Genomic DNA, 21,642 nt, shown 5'->3' on the forward strand with positions numbered 1-21,642 from the left:
TTTTTATAATCAGTGCAGTAGAAGGAGACAAAAAATATCTGGACTCTGTACGTACAGAATTTGAAGTACAATTGTTTTTCATAAGAAAGCTTTATAGGTTTTTTGGACCTACTCCACATAAAGAAAATGGGGTTCAGGGAAATTTTATTATTTTTCACATGCTTTTAGCAGTACGTGTGTAAATGGTGTTCAGTACCACAAATGTCTTCGAGGAAAGCCTTTACTGAGGATTTCATTTTTTCATCCATTGGCAGATAGTCTACCTCCCTTGGATTTCAACCATTTCACAAATATTTATGGAAAGTTACCAATTTTTCAGTTATTGTTTCAGCTTGTGGGACCATGAGCAAATTAAACATAATCCAATCCTCAGGGAGCTTACATTCTAGAAGGAGAGATAGATGATAAACAACCAATACGCTACACAGTATCAGCAATGATGAATGCTGGGAAAAAAAAAACAAAATAGGATAAGGAGCTAGATAATGACTACAAAAGGGCTATTTTAGATGGAGTGGTGAAAAAAGGCTTTTTTTTTTTTTTTTTTAGATACAGGGAGCATATGTACAGGTTTGTTACATGGGTATATTGCACTCAGGTAGTGAGCATAATCCTCAATATGTAGTTTTCAACCCAGGACCCCCTCCCTTTCTCCCCCGTCTAGCAGTCTCCAGGGTCTATTCTTCCCATCTTTGTATTGATGGGTGCTCAATGTTTAGTTCCCACTTAATTTTTTTTTTTTTTTTTTGAGGCAGAGTCTCACTATGTCACCCAGGGTGGAGTGCAGTGGCACAATCTCAGCTCACTGCAACCTCCACCTCCTGGGTTCCAGCCATTCTCATGCCTCAGCCTCCCAAGTAGCTAGGATTACAGGCACCCACCACCTAGCCTGGATAATTTTTGTATTTTTTTTTTTTTTAAGTAGAGAGAGGGTTTTACCATGTTGGCCAGACTGGTCTTGAACTCCTGACCTCAAGCGATCTGCCTGCCTCACCACTTATAATTAATAAGGATTATGATCTCTAGGTCCATCCATGTTGCTGCAAAAGACATGATTTCATTCCTTTTTATGGTTGCGGAGTATATCATGTTGTATATATACCACATTTTTTCATCCAATTCACCACTTATTCCACGTCTGACTCCATGTCTTTGTTATAGTGAATAGCACAGCAATTAACATGAGTGCATGTGTCTTTTTGGTAGAATGATTTATTTTCCTTTGTCTATATACCCAATAATGGGATTGCTGGGTCAAATTGTAGCTCTGAGTTTTTTGAGAAACCTCCAAACTGCTTTCAAAAGTGGCTGAACTAAATTACATTTCCACCAACACTGTATAAGAATTCCTTTTTCTCCACAACTTGGCCAGTATCTGTTATTTTCTGACTTATATAATTTGGTTATCTCATTGTGGCTTTGATTTGCATTCTCTGATGATTAGTGATGATGAGTATTTTTTCATGTTTTTTTGACTGCTTGTATGTCTTCTTTTGACATATCTATTCATGTCCTTAGCCCCCATTTTTAAAAGGGGTTGTTTTGTGCTTGTTGATTTAAATTACTTATAGATTCTGGATATTAGACTTCTCAGATGCCTAGTTTTTTGACTATTTTATGTCATTCTGTAGCTTATCTATTTGGCTTCTTGAAGAAGGTGGCATTTGTGCAGTGAGGCCAGTTTATACTTCAATTGATCTGTGGCTCCTTCTGGAATGACTCACTAAATCCTACAGCTCTTATTTGTTAGCTGATGTTCTTGAGCCCTGCTAATGGCCCCTGCACCCTGTAGTTTCAACTGAATAGTGAACATAAACCCTCTATCTTTGCAAGAGTCTATCAGACTGCTTACTAAAAAGGCTTTCTATTACTGAGACCCTATCAGGTTTGCCGCACTACAGGTGAATTGAGAAAGCAACATTAGGTTCCATAATAATTATTAATATAAGATTATATAATGATTATGACAGTGATATATAATAAAAGTCACCCTTAAAATAAAGTTTTAAAATCTATGTGTACAATTTGTTCTTGTTTTAGTTATTTTAATGGGCCCTAAATCTCTACATATTTTCTTGTTATTGTTTCTATAAAAGTAAATATTGATTTCCTCAGAGTTGGTAACATGTTGGTTATTACAAAACAAAGTAGACCATTGCTCATTGCCTGTGATAGATGTAGTAGAAAATGTTAAAGTTGAGTCATTTTAGTACAACCTTACTGCTTTTTAATAAATTTATCTTTCTTTACTGGTTCCTTTGAAAGTACCGTTTAGATTGCAGGTATTCTTGTATAGGGTAATGACAGTTTTGGCTGCAAGGATAAACTTCTGGGAGTCATCTAGATGTCAATTGTTCTCATATTTATGAATTTCCTCCAAAGACTTCAGTGAGGTAGTGAAGAAAATCTTAGTTTACAAAGAGGTGAGAGGACAAAAGATAAATATATGGCAAACATGGTGACAATATTTTTGTCTTTTACCTCTCATAATGATGGTATTCAAATTACATTTACTTGATTATTTATTACCTTGACTTTATTTTCTGAGCATGATGATTGATTCCTCATATTGAATTTTAGCTTTACCTTTTTGCATGACTGTTTATAATATTTAAATAAACTCAACTAATCAATAAAAGCTTTTTCCCTTTAATTATGGTGATTACTTTGAAGAATCAAGTTGTCTCTTTATAGAAATAGTAATATTAAACCAAATTTGATTATCTATTCTTTGTTATTTTATAAAAGAATGTTTGGATAATACTAACTGCTCATTAAAGTTAATTCTACTATCTTTTTTTGTTAATAAATATCCCTTCTATTTATGGATCTTTAAGAAAATTAACTAGATCCTACTAGTGCCAGTAATATAAGAACTTATTTTTTTTTTTACTGTAAAAATTTGGCTTGTATATCAGATAGAAAAGCAATCCTTAGGAGAATATTTTCTAACATAACTCTTTGGGCAAAAGGTAGCTGATGTTATAATTTATTAATGCCAATTTAACAGTTACCTGGCTGAGAACTTTAGTGAGCACAATCTTTGTCAAGAAAACTGGAGCAGAAAAATCTAGAATCATCAGATTCCTGTTTATAAGCTGAATGAGCCTTTCACCGTGGATGTCTCCAGATTGCCCTTAGTTTCTGAAGAAAATTTCTTTAAGCCCTTTTAATTATGCCAGAAACTATACACTTTTTTTTTTTCCTTTTTCTTTTCTTTTTTTTTTTTTTTTTTTTTTTTGAGCCGGAGTCTCGCTCTGTCTCCCAGGCTGGAGTGCAGTGGCACAATCTCGGCTCACTGCAATCTCTGCCTCCCATGTTCAAGCGATTCTCCTGCCTCAGCCTCCTGAGTAGCTGGGATTACAGGTGCGTGCCACCGCGCCTGGCTAATTTTTTGTATTTTTAGTGGAGACAGGGTTTCACTGTGTTGCCCAGGCTGGTATCGAACTCCTGACCTCAGGGGATCTGCTTGCCTCAGCCTCCCAAAGTGCTGGGATTACAGGCATGAGCCACGGTGCCCAACCCCCAAAACTACACTTTTTAAAAGCTTTACTGTAGATAAATAAGCAGAATTCTCCTGGAACAGAAGAATAAACAGCATATGAATTTTCAATAAGAATTTATCTTTTGAATCTGTGAAATGAGACTGGAAACACAGGAGGTAACATTCTACGGATGGCTGCCAGTTCAACTGGTAGTTAAAAGAACAACTCAGAAGAAGCTGGACCAACAATCTGAAATTGAAACGGAAATTATCAAGGAGTCATAGAGTAATAGGATCTTGACAACTCTAAGTTTAAAAATATACCTTAAAGTCCATGAAATAACCAATTGCTTAATGCTTTAATTTTTATAACAAAATGCTAGCTAAGTTGGCTGTCCAGCCTATGATTGAACACATACAGCAAGCAACTCGCTGCTACACTTCTCTTTTATATTTCTATTAAAAAGTCATTTTAATAAAATTAAATCTGTTGATATTCATCCTAGCTTTATCCTTGGCAGGTTAAATTGAACCATTCTCATCACACAGAGCATATCAACAGCACACTGAAGAGAGAAATGAGCATTGTGGAGCCAAAGGAGGCTATTACACTCCTTTCATTGCAGAATTTAGAAACTATTTCTATTAATGTAGGTTTAGGATGACATTAACTTTTGTGGATGAACATCACACAGTTGACACAAAGTGAACTTAGGGGCAACTGTAACCTCAAATCAGTTTTTAACAATGTTGCTGCCAAGTCATGTATCTCAATACACTACTTTAGAATCTACTTCTTCCTCCTTTTGTTAATAAGTTTTTAGTTTATCCTCTGGATTTCTCAAAATCACATCACCTATGTAAATGTATTGAGTACATGCTTATAATTCGGTCCAAATCATTAACAAACATGTTTAAAAAAGAGATATAAAGACCTAGACATTTGATACACCCATAGAAACTTACATATTTATGTTAACTCTTAATCAGTGTCATCTGTACAGTCATTTACCCAGTTTGTAATCCAGTTAATTAGAGTAGCATTTAGCTATTCCTCCACTTTGGCAAGCAATGTGTCATTGACATGCTTTTCATATGCCAGTTGATATCCAGATATCCTGCTGTTACATATGACTTATCTTTGAAATTAATAATGCCATTAAAGAAAAAGAATTGTTCACTTTTTATTTCTTTATCCCCTTCCTTCCACAATTCAGTCACTAAGTACAGCTGATTTTCTTCTCAACATGTTTATTTAATCATTTCTCTTTTCATTCTCCTTGTTGTACCTTCATCCAAGCATATTGCACCTCAATTTATTGCCTCTTACCATAGGTGGATCCGTGTTTAATGAAACTTGAAGCTGATACCATTTGAGGAATCCTATTTCAGAAAAATAATACAAAATTATGATGTAATTATGCATATTGAAAGGAGTCCATGCAGGGAAGGAGCTTAGGCTTAGCTTCACGGTAAAGCTGCCACTGTGCTTCACTGGTTGATCAGGTGTTTGGAGTAGAGTGGTAACAAGTCTGGCAAGGCTCCTGTTCCCATGGCACTTGAGTTCTAATCATAAGAAATAATTCTACCGCCTTAAGGCTAGCACTGGGTCATGGTCCATGATGCTGATTTAATATGAGCATAACACTGGCACAAATATGGGAAGTTAGACATTAAAACAAACTGGTTGACAACTCATTTTCTTCCTTTCTTCCTTCTTTTTCTGTTTTATTTATTTAATAAACACATAATAATTGTACATATTTATGGGGTACAGTGTGATGTTTCCATATACAAATACATTGTATAATGATCAAATCAGCAGAGTTAGCATATCCACTACTTCAAATATTTACCATTTCTTTGTGGTGATAGAATTCAAAATCCTCTCCTAGCTATTTGGAAATATACAATAAATTATTGCTAACTATAGCCATCCTACTGTACAATAGAACACCAGGACTTACTCCTCCATCTACCCATAACTTTGTACCAATTGGTGAACCACTCCGTATCCCACACACTCTCCTCAGCTTCTGGTCACTACCACTGTACTCTCTGCTTCTGAGATCAACTTTTAAAAATTGCACATATGAGTGAAATTATGCAGTATTTGTCCTTCTGTGCTTAGTTTATTTCAGTTAACATAGTGACCCCCAGCTCAATTCATGTTGCTGCAAATGGCAGGATTTCATTCTTTTCCATGACTAAATAGTATTTCATTGTATACATATGTACCACATTTTTAATCCATTCATCCATTGATGTACACCTAGGTCGATTCCATGTTTTGACTATTGTGAATAGTGCTGTAATAAACATGGGAATGCAGGCATCTCTTTGCCATGCTTATTTCATTTCCTTTGGCTCTATACCAAGTAGTGGGATTGCTGGATCATATGGTAGTTCTATTTTTTATTTTTTGAGGAATGTCAATACTGTTGTCCATAATGGCTGTACTAATTTACATTCCCACCAACTGTGTCTGTGTTCCTTTCTCAACATTTTTGCCAGCATTTGTTATTTTTTGTCGTTTTAAAAATTGATACATGTCATTTATAATAGTCCTCTTTTTCTCTCCTTCTTCTTCTTATTATCTATTTTAGACTCAGATGCAGATTCCTCTTCCTCCCAACCCACACTCTATTCAGATCTGTTCTTCCCAGCGTGACCTTGACTTTCATCTTAATGTTTTAATTGGAAGCATCTGCCCCGGGAAAGCTATTTTCTAAATTTCTGGTTCCCAGTCTGCTGACTTCCTAGTTCCTCCGTCTCAAGGACACCAGAACATAGGATGAGTAGGCAGGTAAAATGTTCAGTTGTAAAAAGCAGGGACTGGAAATTCATGCTTTGTGTTCTTTACCATGGACTTGTTCCTTGCTGTGAATGTCAGGAGAGTCTGTGGGACCATATTTGTAGTTTTGCTCTTTTATAAAATCCAATATGTATTATGATCATAAGTATATGAACATTCATTTATCACCTTAAATTATATGTATAGGAGAACCTTGACATTGCTGTCTACCAAGCTCTTTCTGAATGTCTACTTTTATATTGTGAAATTTACATCCTGAAAAACACTATTGTATGATCTTTTAAAATGTAAACCAGTGAAAATGAACTGCCTGCATTAGGAATAACAGGAAAGCTTTTTAAAGAGCAGATTTCCAAATTTTGTCTCACCACATGTATACAGAACAACAAATGTCTTCATGGAAAATGAAAAAGTCAGTGGTTCACAACTTCTAGCAAGCACCAGAATCACCAAAAGGGCTGGCTACAATGCAGACGGTGGGGCCCCAACCCAGTAGTTTCTGATTAAGTCAGTTTGGAGTGACCCCCAAGAGTTTGCATTTGTAACAAGTTCCCAAGTGGTACTGATGCTACCAGCTCATGGGCTACCCTTTGAGAAGCCCATTGGACTAGGACTTCCCAAAGCCCAGTGTCATGTACAGAGGCATACTTTTACCACAGGTTCACTGTGAATACTATTTAAATCAATGCCTCAGCAAAATTACAAACTACCACATGTCACAGATTTAACAATCACTTGTAAGTGGTCAACTTTAAATCCATAAATGCCAACAGTCTACTGAACTTGATCTGCCTTTTTTACAGTTGAGTACTAAATTGAAGCTTAATCTTTTTTTTTTTTTTTTTCTAAAAAGGGACACACATCTTTTATTCAAGTACCTGGACAATACTGTAATTGAGATTGAAAATCCAATGGCAATGTCCAAATGCAAAGATCAAGCTTTTATTTAAATTTCTAGCTGAATAACTGTTTCTATGTATTAGCACTAAAATAGTCATTTGTTTTAAATCTGTGACAGCGTGGCAAGAATCGTATAGTAGCAACTTTTGCTAGATTGTTTGCTTTAAGAAACACTTCCAAATTCTCACTGGCTTACAACAATAAGATGTATGTCTTATCCATGTTGTAAGTAGCCTGTAGATAGCTCCTGTTCTGCTCTCTCTTCTCATTCTGGGACCCAGGTGACAAGCCATTGTCATGGTAGAGGAAGGGAGAAATGGCTGAAGCTTACTATGGCTCTTATGCTTCTGCCTTGACATGGTGTATGGCATTTCTGCTTACAGTCCATTGTGCAAATAGTTAGTTACATGGCTCAGCCAGATGTCAGTGTATCACATGATCACATGTGTTGCTGTGTAATCCTATAGGTTGGGCATCAAATAATTAGACATAAAAGTACAATATTACATACTAGAAACTAGACTTTATATTTAGCTCTACATAGTCCAGAGAGTATGCTCAGAAGTTGCAGTGACTAATAGAAGACTTCAGAATAAAGAATGGGTTATTTCTTTTCTAAAAAATAAATCTTGTGTATATTTGACGTTTACAACACGATGTCATGGGATACATATAGTAGTAAAATGGTTATTAAAGTGAAGCGGATTAATAAATTTATTATCTCAGTTACTTTTTTGTGTGCAAAAGCAGCTAAAATATTATTTTTAAAAAATCCCTATTACAAAAAAATTTTATTAACTTTAGTCCTCATGTTGCACAGTAGATCTCTAAACTTGTTCATCCTGTGTATCTCCTATTTTATGCCATTTTTTTCTCTCCCTGCACCCCCACCTATGGTAAACAGTTTGTATTAGTCTGCTCTCACAGTGCTATAAAGAATACCCAAGGCAGGGTAATTTATAAAGAAAAGAGGTTTAATTGGCTCATGGCTCCTCAGGCTTCACAGGAACCATAGTAGTTTCTGCTTTTGGGGAGGTCTTAGAAACTTTCCAATCATAACAGAAGGCAAAGGGGGAGCCAGCACTTCACATGGCCAGAGCAGGAGGAAGGTGAGGGAAGGTGCCACATACTTTTAAACAACCCAATCTCATCAGATTCACTATTATGAAAATAGCACCAAGGGGGAAATCCACCTCCATGATTCAATCGGCTTCCATTAGGCCCCACCCCCAACATTGGGATTACAATTCAACATGAGATTTGGATGGGGACACGTATCCAAACTCATTCCAGGCCTGGCCCCTCCAAATCTCATGTCCTTCTCACATTGCAAAACACAATCATGCCTTTCCAATAGTCCCCCAAAATCTTGACTCATTCCAGCATTAACTCAAAAGTTCAAAGTCCAAAGTGTCATCTGAGACAAGGCTAGTCCCTTCTGTCTATGAGCCTATAAAATCAAAAACAAGTGAGTTACTTCCAAGATACAATGGGGCATAGGCATTGGGTAAATACTCCCATTCCAAAAGAAAGAAATTGGCCAAAAGAAAGGGGCTACAGGCCCCATGAAAGTCTGAAACTCAGCAGGGAAGTCATTAAATCGTAAAGCTCCAAAATAATTTTCCTTGATTCCATGTCTCACATCCAGGGCACACTGGTGTCAGGGGTGAGCTCCCAAGGCCTTGGGCAGTTCCACTCCTGTAGCTTTGCAGGGTTCAGTCCCTACAGCTGCTCTCATTGGCTGGTATTGAGTGTCTGCAGCTTTTCCAGGTGCACAGTTCAAGCTGCTGGTGATCTAAAATTCCAGGATCTGGAGGATGGTGGCCCTCTTCTAACAACCCCACTAGACAATGCCCCAGTGGGGACTCTGTGTGTGGGCTCCAATCCCACATTTCCCCACTGCACTGCCCTAGTACAGGTTCTCCATGAGGGCTCCACTCCTGCAGCAGAATTCTGCCTGGCCATCCAGGCTTTTCCATACATCTTCTGAAATCTAGGAGGAAGTTCTCAAGCCTCAACTCTTGCATTCTGTGCACCTGCTGGCTTAACACCACACGGAAGCCACCAAGGCTTATGATTTGCATCCTCTCAAGCAGTGGCCCAAGCTGTACCTGTACCCAAGCTGGGCCCCTTTTAGCCACAGCTAGAACTGGAGCGGCTGGGATGGGAGAGAAGTGTCCTGAGGCTGCACAGGGCAGAAGGGTGCTGGGTCTGGCCCGCAAAACCATTCTTCCCTCCTACTTCTCCAGGCCTGTGTTGGGAGGGGCTGTAGCAAAGGTCTCTGAAATGCCTTCAAGGCCTTTTTCTCCATTGTCTTGGCTATCAGCACTTATTTTCCTTTTAGTTATGCAAATTTCTGCAAGCTGCTTAAATTGCTCCCCTGAAAATAGGAAACTTTTCTATTTTTCTTTTCTACCACATGGCCAGGCTACAAATTTTCCAAACTTTTATGCTGTGGTTCCCTTTTAAATTAGAATTTCCAATTACAGGTCTTTTCTTTGCTCACTCACATAAGCATAGGTTGTTAGAAGTAGCCATGTTACAACTTGAATGCTTTGCTGCTCAGAAATTCCTTTCACCAGATACCCTAAAACATCACTCTGTAAGTTCAAATTTCCACAGATCCCTATAGCAGGGGTACAGTGCAGCCAGGCTCTTTGCTAAAGCATAACAAATGTGATTTTTGTTCCAGTTCCAATAACTTCCTTATCTCCATCTGAGACCTCATCAGCCTGGGCATCTCTGTCCATATCACTGTCAGCATTTCAGTTACAACCATTCAACAAGTCTCTAGGAAGTTCCAGATTTTCCCTTATCTTCTTGTCTTCTTCTGAGTCCTCCTAACTCTTCCAACCTCTGCACATTACACAGTTCCAAAGTTGCTTCCACATTTTCAGGTATCTTTATAGGAATGCACAACTCTCAGTACCAATTTTATGTATTAGTCCATTCTTGCACTACTATAAAAAAAATCTGGGACAGGATAATTATTATAAAGAAAAGAAGTTTTATTGGCTCATGATTCCAGATTCCACAGGCTGTACAGAAAGCATAGCATAGCTTTTACTTTTGGGGAGGCCTCAGGAACATGGCTTCCAATCATGGGGCAGACAAAAGGGGAGCCAGCGCTTCACATGGTGGAGCAGGAGTAAGAGGCAGGGAGGTGCCACACACTTTTAAATGCCTAGATCTTGCGAGAACTTACTTACTATCATGAGAACAGGAACAAGGGGGTATTCCTCCTCCATGATCCAATCACCTCCCACCAGGCCCCACCTCCAACATTGGGGATTACAATTCAACAAGAGATTTTGTTGGTGACACAGATCCAAACATGTCACAGTTTCATTTGCTATCTCTGTGTATTTGAGCACTTTAAAAAAAAATATGTTCTGCACATAAGTGAGATCATGTAATATATTTTTTCTGTGTCTGGATTATTTTACTTAGCCTAATGTCTTCCAAGTCCAGCCATGTTGTGGCATATGGCAGTATCTCCTCCTTTTTTTAAGGTTGAATACAATTCTATTGTATATGTCATATTTTCTTTATCCATTCATCTATCAATGGACATTTAGGTTATTTCCAGATCTTGGCTATTGTGAATAATGCTGTAATAAACATGGGAATATAGGTATATTTACAACGCAGTGATTTCATCTCCTCTGGATATATACCCAGAAGATGGATTGCTGGGTTGTATGGTAGTTATATTTTTAATTTCTTCAGGAATCTACATACTGTTTTCCATAGTGGCTGCACCAATCAACGTTCACCACAACAGTGTACTGGGGTTCCTTTTCTTCATACCCTTGCCAACTTGTGTTATCTCTTGTCTTTTTGATAACAGCCATCTTTATGGGTGTGATGTGCTATATCACAGTGATTTTAAGAATAGCTATTTCTTATCTACACACTATTAGAAAAAAAATACAAGGCCAAGTGATCAACAAACTGAAAAGGAAAGAGCGTTACTATAGTTCTGGCCAGTCCATTCCTGAAAATAGAAAGTATTAGCCAAGTTCTTTGCTTTTCCATCTGTAATGCAGAATTAGAAAACATCCCATAACCCTTTAGGGATATTAAGGATAATATGAGGATTTATTATTTTTCAGAGAGGCTAAGTAATTTCCCTCAAGATATTTTCAAGGTTCTGTGTTGACCCTGGGAAAAAAAAAATGCTCAAAAGTCTAAATGTATTTTTAGTTGTTATTAATGCCATGACATTGTACTTACTCTGGATAGAATACATGAAAACTTAATTTCTGACCTTGTTAAAATAAATTTAAATTGCTTTAAAACTTTTTTTTTTTTACTTTGATAGATTGTGTACTCTCTACTGTTATGTGAATAGGGCCAAGGGCACTTGGTAATAAAATTAACTTTGATCTCCTTTCTAAACTTAATAGAATTATGTTACATATTTGTTTATATATAATTAATGCTTGGAATAACACATTTTACTCCTCTGGCATAGTTTTCTACTCACCTATTTTCTACACATACAGTCATGCATTGCTTAAATATGGGGTTAGGCAAGTTCAATTTTGTCACTGTGCAAAGATCATAGAGTATACATACACAAACCTAGATGGTATAGCCTACTACATACCTGTGCCACAAACCTGCACAGTATATTATTATACTGAACACTTTAGTCAATTTAATACAATACTATTTGTGTATCTAAACATTTCTAAACATAGAAAAGGTACAGTAAAAATATGACATAAAAAATAGAAAACGATACACCTCTACGGGGCAGTTACCGTGAATGGAGCTTGTAGGACTGGAAGTTATTCTGAGTGAGTGAAGAGTAAATGTGAAGACCTAGGACAGTACTGTACACTACTGTAGACTTCATAAACACTGTAAATTTAGGCTACACTAAATTTATACAAGAATATTTTTATTTCTTCAAAAATAAATTAACCTTAGTTTACTGGAACTTATTTTCTTTTAAAAATTTTTAATTTTTTACAACTTGTTGACTCTTTTGTAATAACACATCTTAAAACCAAACACACTGTACAGCTGTACAAAAATATTTTCTTTCTTTATATCTTTACTCTATTAGCTTTTTTCTAATTTTCTTTTTCTTTTTTTTTTAAAAAACTTGTTTGTTGAAAACTAAGACACACAGACATTAGCCTATACCTACACAGGGTCAGGATCATCAATATCACTGTTGGTCACCTCCATATTTTGTCCCACTTGAAGGTCTTCAGGGGTAATAACATGAAGGAAGCTGTCATCTCCTATGATAACAGTGCCTTCGCCTGCAATGTCTCCTAAAGGACCTGCCTGAGGCTGTTTTACAGTTAATGTTTTTATATATAGAAGTAGGTTACACTCTAAAATAATGATAAAATATACAGTACAGTAAATACATAAATTAGTGATAGTCATTATTATAAAGTATTATGTCCTATACCTAATTATATATGCTATATTTTTATATGACTGGCAGTGCAGTATGTTTGTTTATACCAGCATCACCAGAAACTGGTGAGTAATGCATTATAACTAGAGCATTATGATGGCTGAGACATCACTAGGCAATAAGAATTCTTCAGCTCTGTTACAACCCGTCATTGACTGAAACATCCTTAGGTGGCTCATAACTGTACTTAAAAAAATTTACTTACTGAAATTTTTGTTGCTAATGGAAGAAATTCTTTTTCTTTTCCAGTTTTAATGAGGTAAAATTGACAAATAGGAATTGTATATATTTAAGGCATACAACTTGAAGTTTTCATATATGTATATGTTGTGAAATAATCATCAAAATTAAGCTAATTAACAGGTGTATCGTATCTCATAATTACCATTTTCTTGTGTAGGGGGTTGGAGGGGTGCATGGGACACTTAAGATACACCCTCAGCAAATTTCAAGTAAATACTGGTATTTTTTGCCAATCATCACTGGTCATCAGAGAAATGCAAATCAAAACCACAATGAGATACCATCTTACACCAGTTAGAATGGCGATCATTAAAAAGTCAGGAAACAACAGGTGCTGGAGAGAATGTGGAGAAAGAGGAACACTTTTACACTGTTGGTGGGAGTGTAAACTAGTTCAACCATTGTGGAAGACAGTGTGGTGATTCCTCAAGGATCTAGAACTAGAACTACCATTTGACCCAGCAATCCCATTACTGGGTATATACCCAAAGGATTATAAATCATGCTACTATAAAGACACATGCACACGTATGTTTATTGCAGCACTATTCACAATAGCAAAGACTTGGAACCAACCCAAATGTCCAACAATGATAGACTGGATTAAGAAAATGTGGCACATATACACCATGGAATACTATGCAGCCACAAAAAAGGATGAGTTCATGTCCTTTGTAGTGACATGGATGAAGCTGGAAACCATGATTCTGAGCAAACTATCACAAGAACAGAAAACCAAACACCGCATGTTCTCACTCATAGGTGGGAATTGAACAATGAGAACACTTGGACACAGGGTGGGGAACATCACACATGGGCGCCTGTCCTGGGGTGCGGGGATGGGGGAGGGATAGCAGTAGGAGAAATACCTAATGTAAATGATGAGTTAATGGGTGCAGCAAACCAACATGGCACATATATACATATGTAACAAAACTGCATGTTGTGCACATGTACCCTAGAACTTAAAGTATAATAATAAAAAAAAACACTGGTATTTTTAACTATCATCACCGTGCTGTATATTAGATCTCCAGAACTCACTCATCTTTCCTAATTGAATCTTTCTTTGTTCCCTTTGATGAACATCTCTCTATTTCTAACCTCCACCCCTCCCAGTGTCCCTGGCAACAACTTTACTCTCTACTTCTTTGAGTTTGAGTATGGACTGCAAGGAAAAAATTCTAATTGCTCTTTTACAATAGGCAGCAGCTGAGCTATCAAGAGTATAACTACTTTTATACCAATTCACTCAGGGATGTCTGTTGTGATGTAAGTGGCTTCCTGGACCCTTCACTGGTGGCTTGCTGTTAAGATAGTGCAGAGAACTATGTTATTGAATTTTTTAACTTTTATTTTATTCTCTGGCAATTCCCAAGTACCAAGAGCTATGATGTAAAAGGTGCTATCTGTTTACCAGCTGCCACAATAAACAGGACAACTTTTAATTTCCATGACTACTGAAATCCAACAATAATAGTGGGGTGCCTCGACAAATCCAAGTGACAGTTCAGAATACCTGGGGCCTGGGGTCTGAGACAAGAATCATGGCAACACTTGATGTGATTGAACAGCGAGAAATAAACCATTCCTTTGAGGGGTGCAATGTCTAATTAGTAGCAGAGAATATTAATACAACATGGCTGTGGTTAAGGGACCTGTATGTACATTTTCCTTTATTCTTAGATTATGTTTTTAGCACCTTATTATTAATATATGATACCTATACCTTCAAAGCCTTAGTATTATCTCATTCTCTCCTCGCAGTCTTTCTGGTCATATTCACTTTGCAGATAAGGAAATTACATTTCAGATAATTTAAGCAACTTTTCCAAATCACGCATCTAGTTAATGAAAAAATTACAACTTGAACGCAGGTCCTCCATTTCATATTCTGACACCCTTAACACTAATGATGGCTGCTTATTACTGATTTTTGTAAAAAATAATCAAACTGGCCTTGCAGTCAGTTCAGTTCTCTCATTAAAATTGCTGACAGCATTGGATTGCTTATTCTTAATTTCATGTTCATAATTACATAAAATGATCTTGATGTCTATTACACTTATTTATTAGAAGCATTTAATAATAGTCAAATCTTCCTTCTAGACATAGGACCTACTTACCAGGGCAGGACTGGTAAATTGCCAGATTTATAGAAAGTGTTTTTTACATGAAACTTCAGGCTCGAGTTTGCCAGAAGATTCTACCAGATATCTGAACCATCCACAACTAAGACATCAAATTTGAGCACAGATGATATATCTATTGTCACGTCTCTCCCCCGTGCCCTTCAAAGTTACTTGAATCAATGAGAAGTCAATTGGGATAAGCAAAAATATACATTTTAGAGAAGACAGGAATTGCTGACTTTTTAGTCTATTACTTTCTCTAGGTTGCCTTGATACATATGAATGATACCATGAGAAATACAGTACTTGGTCTTTGCTGCAGAGAACATACAATCTATATGGGGAGATAGGACATACACATCAAATAAGATAACTAACAATGTATATTAATTAATTATTTCACCATGTATTCAACAAATATTTATTGAACACCAAACTTGTGCCAGGTATTATGCTAAACGAACAAAATAGAGAGGTTGTAGTGCAGACATTAAAGCAACATGAACACCACAACAAAATACAAAACTTAAGTGTTGCCTTAGTCTACTCGGGTTGCTAAAACAAAATACCATAAGTTGGTGGCTTATAAACAAGAGAAATTTATTTATCACAGTTCTTGAGTCAGGGAAGTTCAAGGTCAAGGTGCTGGTGGACTCAGTGTCTGGTGAGGGCCCATCTTTTCATAACTTTACACGGCAGAAGGGAAAAACTTGTACCTCTTTAGTGCCTTATAAGGGCACTAATCCCATTCATGAGAACTTCGCCATCATGACCTAATCACCTCCTAAAAACCCTACCTCACAATACCATCACATTGGTGATTATATTTCAACTTATGAATTTTGGTGGAATACAAGCATTTAGATCATAGCAGGAGTAGATGTTAAAGCAATATACAGGTTGGTGCAAAAGTAATTGCGATTTGCCCAAACCGATAGCTGTCACATACCTGTGACAAATGGAGGATGACCCTGGTGTTTTCACTGAAGGGCATTTGCAGCCCTAAAGAATGAATACAAATAACAGAATGTATTTTATGGCTGAATAATGCTCCATTGTGTATGTATACTACATTTTCTTTATCCACTCATCCATCGATGGACATATAGGTTGTTTCCAACTCTTGGCTATTGTGAATAGTGCTGCAGTACACATAGGAGTGCAGGTATCTCTTTTCCACACTAATTCCCTTTCTTTTGGACATATACTCACCAGTGGGATTGCTGGATTATACGGTAGTTCTATTTTTAGTTTTTTGAGGAACCTCCATATTGTTCTCCATAATGGCTGTACTAATTTACATTGCCACTAACAATTTATGAGAGATCCTCTTTCTCCACAACCTCACCAGCGTTCATTATTGCCTGTCTTTTGGGTAAAAGCCATTTTAACTGGGATGAGATGATATCTCATTGTAGTTTTAATTTTCATTTCTCTGATGATCAGTGATGTGGAGCATTTTTTCATATACCTGTTGGTCATTTGTATGTCTTCCTTTGAGAAATGTCTACTTAGATCTTTTGCCTCTTCTTTAATAATATTATTTGCTTTTTTCCTACTGAGTTGTTCGAGATTTTTAATATTTGAGTGCTTAAAAGAAATTTAACTCAGGAAGATAGAGAGTAGAATAATGATTTCCGGGCTGAAAAGGGTAGGTAGTGGGAAGGGGGAGATAAAGAGGGAATAATTAACACATACAAAAATATAGTTAAAAATAATAATATCTAGTGTTCAGTAGCACAGTTGGGCAACTACAATTAAAAATAATTTATCGTATATATCAAAATAACCAAAAGAGTTAAATTGAAATGTTCCTACACAGAAAAATGATAGATGCTTGAGGTGATGGATATCCCAATTACACTGACTTGTTCATTACATATTGTATGCCTATATAAAATATCACACATACCCTAAAGATATGTACAATTCTTATGTATCCATGAAAATTAAAAATTAAAAAAGGAACAGATAGAATCAAAAAGAGAAAATATTTTAGATTAGATATGTGTAAAGTTATAGAAGATGGAAGTGAGTAGAACTTATCTGGGAGTAATGAATATGCTACTTATTAGAAGGGAAGAAGAAGGAGAAAGGATTTGGGATGAATCAGTGGAAGGGTTTGAATTACAGTTCAGTATATTTAGATAGCTTGTTGCAATAGGGCATGACTAAAGTTACCAAACAGAAAAACAGGTGAACAAAGCAGCAACCTGAGATGATTAATCTGGCTACAGTACGCAAACTGGATTGTTGTAAAGGGGTTGGGGAAGATACCAAGAGTAGATAAGGGTGGAGGACAGATTGGGAGGGGGTCAAGGGAGACTTCTAGAATGTGAAAAATTATCTACGTCTTGATCTGGTGGCTGGACTTAAGCATATACATACACAGAATGTCAACAAACTGAGCATTTAATATTTGCTTACTTTACTGAATGTTTTACTTCAATACCAAATTACTAATAAAAGAAAAACAGTGCTTATGAGGATGGAGGCTGGGGGCAATGGAGAGTGATTATCTTTCCCTCATCTCTTGTATCTAATCCATCAGTAAACCTAAGTGATTCTACCTCCAAAACATATCTTTATTCTAACTACTTCTTTCCATCTCTACTACTTTCTTCCTAGTCCAAGCTAATGCTATCACTCAGCTGGAATATTACAGTGCCTTTCTAACTGTCTTCTTTTCACTTCTACTTCTGTCCCACCCCTCCCAGTTTGTTCTTGGTACAGGGGCCAAAGTCAGATCCTTTAGAAAAGATCATGTCACTCAAGCTGAAAATCCCTCAGGGCTTTCATCTTCTTTAACTGAGTCTCATACAACCTCCTAAATCTGATTTACCAAGCTCCATGTGACCCAATCTTTGCCTACCTCCACACCAACCCATCCTGCTATGCTCTAGATACCCTGCCCTTTCTTTTCCTCTAACATGCCACATTCTTTCTCAGTCTAGGGCTTTGGAACTAGCTATTATTACTCTGACTAGAATGCTTTTTCCTGTTTTTCCTGGACTTTTTCTTGTCACACAAATCTCCATTTAAACATTAGCCATTTAGAAGGTGGCTGTTAACATTCTAGTAACAGGAGGCAGACAAGAAATAAACATTACTTAAATACAAAAAATATCAACAGTGATAGGTGCTAGGCAGAGAACTGATGTAGCATGATGTGACAGTGTCATTAGAAAGGCCTTTCGAAGACCTGCTAAATTATCCCTCTGTCTCTCATGTTTATCATCTTCTCTCCCTTTGCAAACACTGTGGTATTCACAACACTGGATTTAAATTCTACCTTCCCTGCTGTGTAACCATTTACATATCACTGAGCTTCTAAGAATGTCCGTGACTGCATCTTTAAAATAGAAATAATGGTATTTTCTTCCTCATAGATTTGTTGGGAGATTTGCATGAGATATTCATGAAAAGCATTTAGCACAGTAACTATCACTTATTAGCAATTGTTATTAACCTAAGTGAAATGGGGTTTAATAAATGTTAGCTATTGTGATGTTGTGGTAAAAAGTACTAGTGGGTGAACATGAGGTATTCACATTTTTAGGCTTCAAGCTGAGACATCATCCTCATTAAACTAACACAGGAACAGAAAACCAAACACCACATGTTCTCACTTGGAAGTGGAAGATGAACAATGAGAACACATGGACACAGGGAAGGGAACAACACACGCTGGGGCCTGTTAGGGCGGGGCGGCGGGGCGGCAGGGCAGGGAAAGGGAGAGTGTTTTGGTTTGTTTTCATGCTGCCAACAAAGACATACCCGAAACTGGGAACAAAAAGAGGTTTAATTGGACTTACAGTTCCACATAGCTGGGTGAGGCCTCAGAATCATGGCGGGAGGTGAAAGGCACTTCTTACACGGTGGTGGCAAGAGAAAAAAAATGAGGAAGAAGCAAAAGCAGAAACCCCTGGTAAACCCATCAGATCTTGTTAGACTTAATCTCTATCATGAGAATAGCATGGGAAAGACCAGCCCCTATGATTCAATTATCTCCCCTGGGTACCTCCCACAACATGTGGGAATTCTGGGAGATACAATTCAAGTTGACATTTGGGTGGGGACACAGCCAAACCGTATCAGAGAGCATCAGGATAAATAGCTAATGCAGGTTGGGCTTAATACCTAGGTGATGGGTTGATAGCTGCAGCAAACCACCTGGCACATGTTTCCCTATGTAACAAACCTGCACACCCTGCATGTGTATCCCAGAACTTAAAATAAAATTAAATTAAAAAAAAAAAACATTTTTAGGGTACCAAGGACCATCACCTCACATAGGTAACAAATGAGTATTTTGTCTACTCAAAGGTACCGTATATCCAAAAATACATGGTATTGTCCGAGGCATGTGAACCAGAGCAACTCCATCTTAAATAAGCTGGGTAAAATGAGGCTGAAACCTACTGGGCTGCATTCCCAGATGGTTAAGGCATTCTAAGTCATAAGACGAGATAGGAGGTCAACATAAAATACAGGTCATAAAAGACCTTACTGATAAAACAGGTTACATTGAAGGAGATGGCCAAAACCCACCAAAATCAAAATGGCCACGAGAGTGACCTCTGGTGGTCCTCACTGCTACACTCCCATCAGCGCCATGACAGTTGACAAATGCCATGGCAACGTAAGGAAGTTACACTCTATGGTCTAAAAAGGAAAGGCATGAATAATCCACCTTAGCATATCATCAAGAAATAACCATAAAAATGGGCAACCAGCAGCCCTTGGGGATGCTCTGTCTATGGAGTAGCCATTCTTTTATTCCTTTACTTTCTTAATAAACTTGCTTTTACTTTGCACCGTGGACTCGCCCTGAATTCTTTCTTGTGTGAGGTCCAAGAACCCTCTCTTGGGGTTTGGATCAGGACCCCTTTCCTGTAACAGTATCACATGACCAACCTTATCACTATATCTCAAAGACAATAGATACAGCATCTCAAAGTCTTAGATATATCATCTCTTTCCAAAATGACACTATTTTTAGCCTCAGTAATAAAGTTTGCTAGGTCACCCAAATTACCTTGAAGGAAGTTTCATTAAACACAGCTTTTATTTGCTCACAGGAATCTGAGAGATTATATTTTATTTTAGATTGCTAAAGTGATTCTGTTAACAGATCACAAACCATTATATCAATCCAAAGACAGTGAAAAGGCAAACAGGCAACTCTTTCATCTTTTTCTCTATCTGCGGAATAAGGTTGATGAGACATTGCAACTTAACACAAAATACTCTTTATAAAATGGGTTGCATATAAATAGAGAAATGTGACTCTTTTGTCTTAAATATGTGCCACAGGTATGCTTTTGAATCTTCATAGGGTTCATGGATTGTCTGGGAAAGTTCTATAGGTTTGCAATTATTCTGACAAATAAAAGCTCTGCTGTTGGCTAGGTCTAGCAACTTGGATACCAAAATTCAATACACTGCTTTTAACATGAATCTCAGCATTTTCTGGGATTGTTTATAATGTTTAAAACCAAATCTAAGCTCGTGTAGAAAGGGATGAAGACATCTTTGAGAAAAGTATTATTTGAAAGTCAAAAGGAGCATCAAATAGGAATAGGTCTCCATTTCTTATGATAAGTTTTCTGTATTAGGTTACACCCTATCTTCTTACTCACTCAAAGAAAAAGACATTTTAAAAAAATTCTTACTACTACCAAACAGTATGAGTGCTAATTTCATAGTGTCATAATATATCTGATCAAGAACCCCTTTTATTAACGTTTAATACTATAATGGATTTTTTCTCATTTAATGTTAATTGTTTTTTGCCATGTGTGTATTGCCTATATTTGGACTGCATTACATTTAGAATATTCCAGTCTTCAGAAAAAAATGTTTACGTTCTATTGGGCTTTTATTTTTCTTTTTGTTTGATAATGCTACTAATTTTATGACTCTTCCAACTAAGATTCTCTTTCCAGTCTTCAGAGTTTAATTAAGGGCTTACTTACGTAATAAAGAATAATGTTTTTATTATACTTTCAAGGATTTTAGTACAAGTGAAGATGATTCTTATTAAAAGTGTCAAAGTATTTTAAAAAGGGAACTGTGTATAATCTGGCAAATTGTCAGATATCTTCAATTACTAAAGATCAAAAGGCAATTAATACCTGACTTTCAACTGAGCCTCATTTGCTTCAAAAATTAAAGAATTACTTAAAATATTGAGGTATTTTTAATAATAATAAATTATATTGCTGAATTTTCCTTTTTTCAAGCATCTTAAAATATTTCACAGAATGCTTTTCAGCAAATGCGCATCTTCTCCCAGGAAAGAGACCATGCCTTAGGACTTATTCAAAAATGGAAAAAAGTAACTGTAACAGAACTAATATTTAAATTTTGAAAATTATACCAGGATTAAGTTAATACTTGCACTAGACTACTGCTGTGAAAATCGGAATATCAACAGTTAGATTAATGTCATTTTACAACTGACTCTTAGGATGCATTTGGCATGTTTTGACTTTAAAAGTATCAATCTAAATCTTTAATTTTGCAATATTCATCATAGCAGTGACAAATGATGATTAAAACAAACTCTATCTGGAATGTTGCCATTTGCCCTATTTTCTTCTGAAGATAAACTTCATTTTAT

This window comes from Pan troglodytes, chromosome 15, assembly GCF_028858775.2.
Source record: "Pan troglodytes isolate AG18354 chromosome 15, NHGRI_mPanTro3-v2.0_pri, whole genome shotgun sequence".
Taxonomy (NCBI): Eukaryota; Metazoa; Chordata; class Mammalia; order Primates; family Hominidae; genus Pan; species Pan troglodytes.